General features: G+C 48.1%; 1 pseudogene; it reads right to left on the bottom strand.

Annotated features, from left to right (window-relative positions):
• Positions 1–297: 297 nt before the first annotated feature.
• LOC128116310 (small nuclear ribonucleoprotein G-like) lies at positions 298–526 on the bottom strand (annotated as a pseudogene).
• Positions 527–8,877: the final 8,351 nt, after the last annotated feature.

Here is an 8,877-nt window from a genome sequence, read left to right as displayed (position 1 = left end):
TAAGAGAGAAGGTTCATGAGCCCCTGCTCCCTGCTGCCTACTTCCCGGTCTGATTGAACTGCCAGGTGGATTGGCTCCCGGTCAGATCAGAGGACAACTTCAGCTGTCTACTCCGTTCTGTATTCGTGAGCGTATTTCCTCAATTTATATCTTTTTTTTTTTAGCATCACAAACGTTTATTTATCAAAAAGTTTCATATGAAAATGTACATGAGCCAATTTTACACCCCAGCCAAACAGTACTTTGGGGAGGGGATGTGGACTCCTCTGCTGAACAGCCCTTGTGAACAGCCATTGTTTAGACTCTTTCCAAGGCTTCTAACATGATGCTGCTGCCTCCTTGTATGACCACCATGCCGATGTTATTCTGTTGCCCACTAGTTGCCGTCTCCACACACTCACCAATCACAAGATTCATAAAGATCAAAGCCTCGTGGTATTACTTATCTGTGTCGGCCACCATTTAACTTCGAAGATAACTTCTTGTCCATAAATTTCTTCAATTTGGAAGGGTGGGCCTTGCTCATGGTGACTTTTCAGTAGTTCAGCACGATGGAAAGGAGCAGGCAGCTTCACAAATGCACACATGGCAGGTTGGGTGCTGATGTCTGACGTTACTACCATGCAAGGCAATTGCTTTCCAGTAATCATTACTTTTGTAATGATTTGTATCTTTTTTAAAAATTTTTTTATTTAACTTTATTTTATGCACATTGGTGTTTTGCCATGGGTGTCTGGTCCCCTGGAACTGGAGTTACAGACAGTTGTGAGCTGCCATGTGGGTGCTGAGAATCTAACTCAGGTCCTCTGGAAGAGCAGTTGGTGCTCTTAACCACTGAGCCATCTTCTCCAGCCCAATTTATGTCTTAATAAATCTCTGTTACCCATTAAATAGATTCACATGGATTGATCTTAACAAGTGGTGCCCAATGTGGGGCACCAAATGTAGCCAGAAGTCTCTCTGGTCCTGCCCGGCCCTGTAGTAAGGGTGTGTGTAGGCCAGAGGCCAACATACAGCGTCTTTCTCTATCCTTCTCCACCTCTGTGCTTGAGACAGGGTCTCTCACTGAGGCCAGAACTCACTGATCGGCTAAGCTGACTGGCCAGTGAGCTTCAGGGACCTGCCTGTTTCAGCCCTGTGGTTATTAGGGTTACCGATGCAGCCTGACTTTTTATGTGGATGCAGAGAAGCCAAACTCAGCTCTTTATGACTGCATGGCAGTTGCTTTACTGCCTAAGCTATCTACTTAACTTCATTTTTTGAGAGAGGCTCTCTCACTGGGACAGTTTACCAACCCATCCGGTCTGGTTAGCCAGTGAGCGGGGCTTCTGCTTCCCCAGCACTGGGATTACAGATGTGCATCCCAGTGCTGGGCTTTTTACGTCGGTGTCGGGGATCAAACTCAGGTCCTCATGCTTTCACAGCAAACACTTTACTGATTGAACTCTCTCCGCAGCCCCACCTTCAGTTTTGGTTATGGTTGAATAGGATCTGTTTCCCCGCCCCCCTCCAAAAAGAAGATCATTTTGGCTGGCGGTGGGCTTGGAAAAAAAGAGGCACTATCGGAGCCTGGCAAAGGAGACCCTGCAAGGGTTTGGTGTCTGGGGGGGAGACTGGATGCCACGACAGGAGCCAATGTGTGGGTAAGAGGGAATGACGTCAGAGTGAGACATGCCATCGGCTGGTAGGGGGAGCATGGGGAGGGGTCAGGAATGAGCTCCAGGTTTCTCCTGTAGGACCATCAGTGTGGCATCTGGTAATAATAGAAGAGAAAGCCAGGTTGGGGGAAAATGATGGGTTTGATTTTGACAGGCCTGTGGGATGTCTAGGTAGAAGTTTCTAGATGCGGCCAAGGAAGGCACTCAGAGGAGAAGGCTGGAGAACTGATTGGAGCTGTGGGGCATCTCCACCAGCTGGCAGAAGCCTCCAAGAGGCTGCACAGTCCCAGCCCACCCATGCCTGGAGGGAGGAGGCAGCAGGAGCCCCCAGGGTTGCGACATCCCTAGGTGATTTGTAGGAGAGACGTCTTATGTGTTTGTTTCTCAGCAGGCCTTCCAGAGGGAATCTAAAAGCCCACATTCTGATCCTCGGTGTAATTTCCAGTCATTTCCACCAACAACATTTGGTTCTTATTATCAAAAGATACTCACACAGATGCTGCATTAAAACCTTGGCTTCCACGGATAAAGAAAACAAGATAATCTAAAGTATTGCAGCAGCCCTCAGACATTTACGATTCCAAGAAATGCTCGTTGGCTAACTCTCCAGCAGATCCATTTCCAGTGTTTCTGGGTGGAAGAAGGCCAGCTGCTCCAGGGAGTCAAGGCTGTCATCTGAACTTTCAGCCAGGAAGGCCGATGGGAAGAGGCCTGGGCATTTCCCCCAACCTCCAGCCTCACACTCAGGGGGGCCCTCCAGACAGGGCTAATCAGGGCTTGTTTACTGAGAAAAGAAACAGGCCAATGCCACAAGTCATCACATAAGATGTGTTCTCATTTGATGTTGCTTACCAAAGGTTCCAGCCGCTTGTCACCGGGAGGGGTGACTTTTCTACGACAGAGATGGAAAAATATTTATGCAGAGCTCATGGTTTGGACTTTACTGGGAAACGTTACCCTCCCCCTGTTAAATCTGATCTCGATGACTTTGGCTCCTTCCATGTAAATTACTGGCATGACATGCTACATGCATGAGCCCTGGATATCCCCGAAGCATTTTTTTTTTTTTATGTAATTGTCATTTAATTCTCAGAATAAGATTAGGATGACAGTGTGTTTATTAACCTCATTTTACAAATGTGGAAACCCAGTCTTGGGACATCTAAGTCATATTTTCAAAAGCACATGAGCAATAAGAGGACAGAAGGTAGTAGTGTAGAATATGACTCTACACACCCATTTGACACTGGGTCTGAGTCCCTGAGGCCCCAGTGACCTGGGATGGCCAGTATGTACCTTCTCACACGTCCATTCCACTTACTCATCAACGATGTGTGTCTTAGGTGAGTGACTGGGGGTCAGATACCTGGCTGAAGTCACAGGAGGCTGAGGAAGCTGAACCTAGCCCGGGCTCTGCTCCTGTCCCTCCACCCCCAACTTGTGTTGTTGCAGGCAGATGACACAGCCTGCCTCAGACAACTGGGCTCCGTCAAACCCTCAGTCCTGAGAACCTGAAACACTCTAGACCTTGATGAAGTTATGGCTTCCCCAGGCAAGGCTCAGGGAATCCTGGAGAAGAGGAAAAAGAGGCTGAACGTGTAGCTAAGATCATATGGAGGGAAGGAACCCAGATCCTGAGACCAAAGTCTTTCTTTTCCATGCTGTTTATCTTATGCACACAGTGGACATGAAACTCAATCAGCTCTACACCTGCCCTGGGGCTTGCTTGCCTGGCAAGTTTCAGCTGAGTCTGGGGAAGCCTCTTTTCCCCTTACATGCTTGGTGCCTCAGTGACCAGCCAGCTCCCCACATCACCCAGTCAGACCTATCACTTGCATGACCAACTTGTCGCCCCTGAGTGGAGGCCGGACTCCTGGAAAACAGACTCATGGCCGTGGGAAAGACACCGATGCCTCAGACTCATGGGAATGGCAGGCTTTTCCTGGTTCGGGCTCAGGGAATGGCAAGGTCTTGCCCTGGTTCAAGTAGGGATGATGACAGTGTTCTGAAAATATCAACCACAGCTTCCTCCTCCCCACGACAGCTTCCTTTACTAATAAAAACATCAAAATTGCTCTCAGCCATTACATGGGGCTATATGAGTTAGGTCTTGCCCATGTATTTGCTTATTTATTTCTGTCCCTCTTCTTTCCAGACTACATGTCATTTCTTACCCTCCCCCTAATTGTTGACCTTGAATTTAGGGTATTGAATGTGATAAGCAAGAACTCGCCCACTGTGGTGGTTTGAACGAGAATGTCCCCCATAGGCTCAGATGTTTGAATACTTTGTCCCCAGTTGGTAGAGCTGTATGGGTAGGTTTTGGAGGTGTGGCTTTGCCAGAAGAAGTATGTCACTGGGGATGGGCTTTGTGGTTTCAAAAGCCATGCACCATTTTTGAGTTAGTTGTTTTTGCTTCCTGCTTATGATTCAAGATGTGGGCTCTCAGTGTCCTATTCATGCCTGCTGCTTACTGTCATGCTTCCCTGCCATTATGGGCTCTTATCCTTCTGGAACGATAAGCCCAAGTGAACCTTTCCTGTTATAAGATTCCTTGGTTATGGCGTTTTGTCACAGCAACAGGAAAGTAACTAATACACCCACTGAGCTCCACCCCAGCTCTCTTAATTGCTACAGCCAGGGGCATAGCACTGTGCCTGCACAGCATGATCTCTCATCACATGTCAGATGAATGATGAACAGTCCCTCCTTCCAGAGTGTGAGCTCTCTGGAGCAGCAGCCCCAGCCAGCAAACTTGAATCTACAGAGATGAGGCGCTTGGCAGTAGTATATGACTTGCAAGGGCTACCAACCAAACACAGGTTGAACGTGATTCAAGGTGAGTGTGGCCAGCCTCTCGGTGCAGCCTTTCCAACTTGAGATGATTGGCACATTCAACACCAGCAGGCTTGGCTAAGCATGCTCTCTGAGACCTCAAGCTGTCTCTCAGGTGCCACAGCAGGGCTTTTCCTGCCTGGTTGTTGTCCCTCATGTCTCACAGGGGTGCTGGCCATTGGACTTCCGTTGCCCTTCCCAGAACCAGCAGCATTCCCCATTGTCAGCTAACTGGGTCAGATAACTAGGTTACACTATGCAGGGGCCTGTTTGCCCAGGATGAATTCTTCCCTGGTTGCTCCTCGATCATCGTGTCAATTGATCTCTGGTGGGTCGGCATTGTAGAATATTATTTTAGGGTGTGTTACTTTTGTTTATGCTGCATTTGTTTAACTCTGTGAAGCTGTGTTACTGTGCCTGATGGTCTAATAAAGAGCTGAACGGCCAATAGTGAGGCAGGAGAAAGGATAGGCAGGGCTGGCAGGCAGAGAGGATATAAAGAAGGAGAACTCTGGGAGGGGAAAGAAGTGGCCAGAGAAGGAACAGGACTTCAGAGGCCAGCCACCAAGCTACCCAGCTACACAGCAAGCCATGGAGTAAGAGTAAGATTTACAGAAGTAAGAGAATGGAAAAAATCAGAGGCAAAAGGTAGCCTGGATAATTTAAGTTAAGGAAAGCTGGCAAGAAACAAGCCAAGCTAAGGCCGGGCATTTATAATTAAGTATAAGCCTCCATGTGTGATTTATTTGGGAGCTGGGTGGTGGGCCCCCCAAAGAACAGAAACAACAACAGGTCTGTTTTCCTCTCAGCTCTCAGGACACTGAGCAGGGATAGCTGCAACAATACCAGAGCCCTGGCTGTTTAGGTTCAGACTATGAAACTCTTCCCAGACAACTCAGGCCACAAACCCATGCCTTATACTGTTCAAGGCTCTGGGAGTAACGGTGAATGAAGCAGCCCCTGCCCTCACAGAACGTGCATCTTAGTGGCCAAAAGGATGACAAATGATGGTTCTACAAGTGAGGTAAAAGGGCCATGGAGGCAGGAAGGATACCATGGAGCCTTTCTATGTGGGGGCCAGGAAAAGCCCCCCCCAACATAAGGTAACTGCTAAGCTGAGTTCCTAAGAAAATAACAGTTAGCCATGTTTGTATCTGGAGGAAAGAGCATGCCAAGCAGAGGGAATGGCAAGTGTGGAGAATGCCTAAGGCAGGCATGTGGGGCATGACCAGGGCACAGCAAGGAGACAAGGTGGGTGGGGCAGAGGGTGAAGAGAAACAGAAAGGGAGGCGGCACGGCCATGTGGACTTTTGACTCCTCTCGCAGTTGAAAAGATCTGCCTTGCATTTTTACCCTGGCTCTGTGGTGATGGCAGCTTGAGAAGAAATGTGGGTGGATGGAAAGAAATAGATACACAAGAGGAGAGATTAGGTAGATGTTGGCTTAGATAAAGCTGGTCCCCTTGGATCAAGGTGTCTCACCCAGACAGGTGAGACACACTGAAATTTGTTTTATGCATACATAAACACACACACACACACACACACACACACACACACACACACACACACACACACACACACAGAGAGAGAGAGAGATATGTTTGAAGACTGGCAAACAGGCTTTGCTAATGGGGTCTCTCTCTCTCTCTTTCTCTCTCTCACTCTCTCTTGTGTGTGTATGTGAGAGGAAATTCAGTGAATCCAAATTTTCTGTCCAGAGCAGTTACAAGAATGGGGTTGACATGGATGGAGACAGGTTTGGGGAGGAGGGAGAGCAGCTTGGACACAATAATTTTTTTTTTAAGACAGGGTTTCTCTGTGTAATTTTGGTGCCTGTCCTGTAGACCAGACTGGCCTCAAACTCACAGAGATCTGCCTGACTCTGCCTCCCAAGTGCTGGGATTAAAGGTGTGTGCCACCACCACCCGGCCCACATAATAACCTTTTAAAAAGGACTTTATTTTTATTTTATGTATATGACTGTTTTGCCTGAATGTATATCTGCATACCACCTGTGTGCCTACTACCCAAATAAACCAGAAGAAGGCATTGGATCCCCTGGAACTGGAGTTACAGATGGTTGTGATTTGCCACAGGGGCACTGGGAATTGAACCCAGATCCTCTGGAAGAGCAACCAGTGCTCTTAACCGCTGAACCAACTCTATAGCCCAGGACACACTAATTTTGTCATGAGGCATCCAAGTTGACTGATCAAGCTGGAATTCAAGACAGAGACTGGGCACAAGAGAGAGCTGTACTAGGGAGTTGTCACCCACATAAAAGTGGTTGGGGCTGGACGGTGGTGGAACACACCTTTAATCCCAGCACTTGGGAGGCAGAAGCAGGCAGATCTCAGTGAGTTTGAGGCCAGCCTGGTCTACAAAGCGAGTTCCAGGGCAGCCAGGACTGTTACACAGAGAAACCCTGTCTCGAAACAAACCAAAAGAAAGTAGTTGGAGCTTAGCCTAAACTTGTCTCCATAATTGGATGATAAAGTCTAACCCAAAAATGGCTTCCATACATAGTGAGCAGTAGCCCAGCTTGACATTTAAACATGGTGGAACCTAACTATGAGTATACTCCTATGACTAAGTAACTGAGTCTCCCTGTCACAGCACTTGAGTTATAGCCAATCATAGGTTACCAACTGATCAACACAAGCAATGAGCTTGTTTCTGTGTAAATTTTTTTTTGTTTTTTGAGGCAGGGTTTCTCTGTGTATCCCTGGCTGTCCTGGAACCTGCTCTGCAGACCAGGCTGACCTCAAACTCAGAGATCTGCCTGCCTCTGCCTCCCAAGTGCTGGGATTAAAGGTGTGCGCCTCCATGCCCGGCTCTACCTTGTTTTTTGAGACAGGGTCTCTCACTGGCCTGGAGCTGTCAAGTAGGATAGGCTGAGCCAGGGGGACCTCCTGTCTGCACTCCCCCAGCACTGGGATTACAGGTATGTGGGACATTTTTATGTGGGTCTGGTGACTGAACTCAGGTTTTCATGCTTATGCAAGCACTTTACTGAGCCATCTCCTTGGGTCAGAGTTTCAAAAAATATTCAACATTCTAAAAGTGTGTGTGGGGGTGGGTGGGTGGGTGTGTGTGTGTAGGTCAGAGGACAACTTCTGGGAGCTGGTTCTCTTCTTCCACTCTGGGTCCCAGAGGTTGAACTCAGGTTTTTAGGCTTTGCCCAGAGACTTCAAGCCTAACCGCACCAGCTCCCCGTGTCAGCTTAATGCTTCAGGGCGGGGACTCTGCTGATGGTTGCCTGTTGGGTATTCTGTTCTGGGGAGGTGGCCAGGGCTTTGGAATCAGAACTAGATTCAAAACCTGACTTCACTTTCTCCTGGCCCTGAGGACTTGGGGAAGTTAGTTTACCTTTCTAAGCCACTGACCTTCCTCTGGGACGAGGACTGTGTAAGAAAAAGACTGTGAAGGCTTTAATAAGATAATCATCACACTGGGCTAGCATGGTGCTGGGCTCCACAGCTGCAAGTCCACTGCTCCTTCCCCATGGGATTAAACTCTGACCCACAAAACTCTCCCCAGGAGAGGATGAGGCTGGAGGTGGGGCCTGTAGACTGTGCATCTTCCTGAACTTGAGCTGAGAATGAACACTGGGCCAGTCAGTGGACCACTCTGGACCTCTTATCAGAGAAGCAAACCAAGGACACTGAGTGACCTTCGAGACTTAGTGGTGACTGTCTGGCTCCTATTCTTGTTCCCAGAAGACCCAGATACTTGTGAGTCCTGCCCTAGGTTCTGCCTGGACATCTTGTTAACAAAGCTACACTGTGAACCCAAGCCCCAGATGGGAACCTTTGCAGTAATTAATTGAGAAACCAGTCTGGTGTAGAGGAGATGGCCCTAGCGTTTTCTTTCTTCAATTAGCTCTGGGGTGTTCTGGTCCCCAAGTTGTGCTTAGCAGAGTTGAAGTTTCTCTGGCAACATTGAAAGAAGGAAGTTTGGAGTGTTTTCTAAAATAACTGTTAAAAAAAACCCAAAAAACAAAAAAACTCCTGTGGACCAGGCATTGGTGGCGCGTGCCTTTAATCCCAGCACTTGGGAGGCAGAGGCCAGTTTGGTCTACAGAGCGAGTTCCAGGACAGGCTCCAAAGCTACACAGAGAAACCCTGTCTCAAAAAAAAAAAAAAAAAAAAAAAAAAAAAAGAGAGAGAGAGAAAAGAAAAGAAAAAAAAAGACTCCTGTGGTCCTGGGCCTTCTACTGGCCATGTCCCATTTCAGGGCTGTGCTAAAATGCTGACCTCCCTCATTCATAAAAGAAAACAAAGGGGACGCTCTACAGATCTACAGACAGACTTGGAAAGACTGATTGTTGCCAGATCTGGCAGAGGGCGTGGGCTCCACCCTGGGCAGCAAGTGCCTGAAGG

This window comes from Peromyscus californicus, unplaced genomic scaffold (genome assembly GCF_007827085.1).
Source record: "Peromyscus californicus insignis strain IS unplaced genomic scaffold, ASM782708v3 Scaffold_20__1_contigs__length_68692818, whole genome shotgun sequence".
NCBI lineage: Eukaryota > Metazoa > Chordata > Mammalia > Rodentia > Cricetidae > Peromyscus > Peromyscus californicus.
Note: the sequence above shows the minus strand (reverse complement) of the source record. Positions and strands in the feature narration are given on the sequence as shown.